Source organism: Papaver somniferum, unplaced genomic scaffold, assembly GCF_003573695.1.
Source record: "Papaver somniferum cultivar HN1 unplaced genomic scaffold, ASM357369v1 unplaced-scaffold_734, whole genome shotgun sequence".
Taxonomy (NCBI): domain Eukaryota; kingdom Viridiplantae; phylum Streptophyta; class Magnoliopsida; order Ranunculales; family Papaveraceae; genus Papaver; species Papaver somniferum.
The window spans coordinates 1-4,364 of NW_020650238.1; the positions used below are offsets into that span (position 1 = coordinate 1).

Consider the following 4,364-nt stretch of genomic DNA (forward strand, 5'->3'; position numbering starts at 1 on the left):
ATAGGATCAATAGAAGACTTCTTTCTATCATCAAGGACTTCAGATAAAACTTTGAAAGCAATATCAATTCCTTCCACGGTTTCTTTCGAAAGAGGAAGAGACTCAGGTAGAGAACTGGCAGTGATAGAAGGTTGAGAAACATTCTAAATAGGAAGAGAAGAAGTTTCATTCATAGAAGGATCAACAAGGGGGATTTCAATCATTGAAAGGTCAGCTGAAGAAATGAAGTCTGAGGAAGCTTTTTCGCGAATGGGAGATATAGGTCTATCTTGCGAAGATGTCGCAGGAGATTTAGAAGAGATGAGTAAGTGGAATGGAACGGAAGTTGGAACAGTTTTAAGGTGGCGAGATTTCTTGAGAGGTTTATTGACATCCTTATCACCCTGCGAATTACAATCCAGATAAGGAACAGAGGCAACAATATTGTTATTAGAAAAGGATAGTGTTTCTTACTACCTTCTCATTCGCAGACTTTCTTTTATGTGCAACAACCTTATGCTGCGATTTGGGAATATTAGGGTTCTGAACTGTAAATTTAGTATTGGAGGCGCTTATTCTGAAATAACAAGAGTATGAGAATTACATAAACAACATCAAATAAGGCAATAAATAAGATCAATTTCAGCAAAACCCATAAAGAAGAAAAAAGAAGACTAACCTTGATGAATCCATCGAAAACAGTAGCAGGAAGATTATTTCGAAGAAAATTACGAACGATGAAGATCTGTAGAAGAAATAGTATGAAGATGAAGAAGAACTTAAAAAGATTGAAGAAGAAAGAAGAAAAATTGCAATAACGGATTTGTAGAAGAACGATGAAGTTGCAGAGAAAATAAAAAGAAAAAAAAGAGAGTGAGAAAGAATATATATAGAGGGAATTTTTTCTCGAGAAGATAAACATGATTAATACGGAAAAATATAAACGGTTAAAAAACAACGGTTACAAAAGACGTGTCAAGAAACAGATGGAAGAAAGAGTACGTGTGATAAATGCAGAATATGAAGAAATGAACAACTGCGGCATTTCTCACATCATTCTCACTTCGCAGAAAAGATATGGGAAGAGGCAAGATGTAGGATCAGAATCTCGCAACACTGATATCTTAGCAAAATTATCAACAACACAACACAACAGCGTCGCAGAACAATTTCAGAAATGATATAATATAGGACGTCAGCTAAAATCATGAGAAAGATGTGATGGTCCTGCGAAAATTAGAGAGTTTGCGAGATTAACGTTTGTAAGGTTGCGAGAATGTCGCAAGCCATATTCGAAAAATAAAGGACAGATTAGCTGTCATCCACTATGTACTTCCCTATAAATAGTTGTTCAGTTGTAAAGGAAAGAGAGAGATCTTTTTGAGTAAGAAACAAGTAAATAGGAGAGAGAAAGTCTAGAACATAGGTCATTATTGATTCCTTATCTTTTCTTGTAACAACATTCAAAGATTGATCAATAAAATTAAGAGTATAAACCTAAAAATGAGTTGAATAACGACGAAATCATATGAGGGGTATAGTGTAGGATTTCCTGCAACTACATAAACATGTCCTTGATAACATCAGTCTCGTTCAAAATCAAGCATGGAGTTCCAATCCGCTTGATTCTCTCAACTATCTTCGCAGTGCAGTTAAATTTGAGTACATCAGCTGTTGCTAGAATCCGAAATGGTGCCTGAAGAGAAAGACAGACAGGTAACATTTGATACATGAATGTAACTGCTCTGTAATTTCATACATTTATCACAGTAATGCTAATAAGTACAAAAATAAAAGGTCCTAACTTCCATATTGCTGAACATTAGAGTCAAGGGAGGTACAAAATTCACGTTTTCCCTAATATTTGACCAGATGCCCACAAGGAATCAAGCATAAGCAACAAGCATTTGATTTTAGATAATTAATTTTAAAGTTTTTAACTTAAAAAGAACACATCAGACCTTGTTGTCGGCCAAACTCCGTACATCAACAACTCTAGCACCGGGAGGCGCGAGAGGGCCCCAAAAGGTTGCAAGGCAGGGTTCATCCACAGGGGTAAATTCGAGCATTTTGTGCCGTCTATAGGAGACTTGGTAACAGATAGGTGTTGTCTGGTACCTTCTCCAACCAACTGAAACAATGATAGGATCTTTTGTATTCAACATATTCATATGCCAACTGTGCTGCATAAGTCTCACCTAGAAGAGCAACAAAGAATAGATGAAGATACAGGAAGGGTAATGGAAGGGTAACGGAAATACACTGGGTTTACAATAACCAATTATAAACAGGTAAGGGAAATCTATTGGCTTTTAACCTGGATAAGAGAACCCTAATAACCAGTTTGCACTTCGCACTATTATTACGTACAAGCCTCTAACCCGGTGCATACGCACCGGATGGATGATATAAGTGGAAGATATAATTATGTGAAGTCTCTGAAATCTGCTTTGTGATATAATCAGTTGATTACTGTATCATTTTGACTAATATAATTTCATTTTCTTCTTGAGTTAAATTTGTAAAAGAAACGTACCATCCTTGGAGTTTGTCATTGGATGTTTGGGACTCTCTACAACCATGTACTTTTTAAAATTCCACCTTTGTGAACGGATATGAACTCCATTTGTTGAAGCTTTACATTTCTCAACTCCATTTGTTGAACCTTTACATTTTCCCGTACATGACGATGATGTTATAGTTATCGTCATTGTTGTGAAGGAAGCTCTACACACACTAAGAACCGCGTTGGCTATGAGACCTCAACTTAGAAAGAAATAAGTAGTAACAGTTGGTTGGGACACTTTTTTTGAGCGGAGACCCCTTGAAGTTTCTCTCTTATTTCTTTCATTTCTCTTCTTTCTCTCTGTAAATTCTTCTCCTTTCTTGTCGGTCGTTGCTATCAGGTGCGATTTCTTGTTGTCCTAATCAGAGTCTTTGTATACATACTTTTTCTTTCTCGTCACTCCCTATTGTTGGTTTTCCAAGGACACATACGAAGAATAAAAATACGAACCTATTAATATATAGAAATACCAAATGAAAAAATATGTGCCAAACATGATTAAATGCTAGAATTCAGTAGATATTTGTTTATTTCCTTTCAGAAATCAGGCATGATCTGCAATTTAACATACCACGACAGCCTCTACCCTGCATCTTTCTCGCTATTAACTTGTCTTCCAAAAACATCAAGAATTTGGGGCAGTAAATATTACGATGAGAAGGAAACAAAAGAAATAATCGAAGGATAAAGGCCACAAATTCATTTCAGATTAATCTGGATATTAAACTATAATATCCAGATTAAATTCTAATATCCACGGGGTATTGCCTTCAATGGTTTCTTCCAATTTGCAGTCGGGCTTTCGCATGTTCTCTTGAATAATCTCTCTCCCTAACATGGGAATTGCAATTAGTTTCTGTTGTTACTATTTATTGGCTCTTCCTTCTTTGGATATGCAAAAACGGTAAGTCAGGGTAATATCTATCCACATCTTTTCCCTGGTTCTAACAATTCTCAATAATCTCGTTGACACAACTTTGTCAAACCTATATGTTTGTATCCATTCTGGTGGTTCCCAGATTCCGAACATGTTGTACCCATATTTGCCCCTGGTCCAATAACACTTAGTATTTTTGGCTGTACCATTTTGGAATCTTCAAACCTGTCTGGTTTTGCCATGTCAAACAGTTCTGCAGGAAAGCTATTTTCATTAACATCTTGGTTAATTATTGACTGAATAACTCATAATCCAATAACTCTTACTGTTGATTGTACCAATTTCCATTTACATAATGGAAACTGCAATTGCCTCCTTCCGAAAGAGCTCCTACCAATACTACTTTCGAAAAAAACTGAATTCATTCTTCGTAAGTTCTCCTAATCAGAGGGACGGGAAATAATCGCATGCGATGAAACATAAAACTCGTGATATCAATGGAATAAGGATGGGATCTTTCTAAAAAGAGGTTTTCGTGAATAGGTGTGAATCCATTATCTCAGGTACTTATAGTATCCGAGAAAGACCAATTGGGGATGCGTCGTTTGGAGTTTAGAGAACTTGGAATGTTTGTTAGTTTGTTACTCTCAAAGCACAAACTAAATAGTGCCGGTTAGGATTCTCAAAGGGATGTGTCGCTTGGGAAGTGGGTATATTGTTTTCAGAGGGTGTCTCTAAGAATACTGTTTTCGAAAGGGTTTCACTGATATGAAGAGGCGTTTTCTTTGTTTTGACACAATATGTGTCCGATGACATGGCGCTGAAATTGCAATGATGTGTGCTGACATGGGTTCACCAAAATCAAGAGTGATTATGGTGCTAACATGTGACGACTTAGGGGTCCCTAATTAAAGAAAGATAACTGTTGACTCTGGGAAAATT

General features: G+C 36.5%; 1 long non-coding RNA gene across 2 annotated transcripts; it reads right to left on the reverse strand.

Annotated features, from left to right (window-relative positions):
- Positions 1-1,426: 1,426 nt before the first annotated feature.
- On the reverse strand, positions 1,427-3,512 carry LOC113344123. Of its 2 annotated transcripts, XR_003357665.1 has the most exons (4): positions 3,117-3,512; positions 2,516-2,948; positions 1,941-2,177; positions 1,427-1,675 (listed from the first exon to the last, which is right to left on the reverse strand). It is a non-coding gene; the product is annotated as an uncharacterized LOC113344123 (long non-coding RNA). The 2 variants fall into 2 exon arrangements; XR_003357664.1 differs by having other exon boundaries at positions 2,516-3,495.
- Between the last annotated feature and the right edge of the window lie 852 nt (positions 3,513-4,364).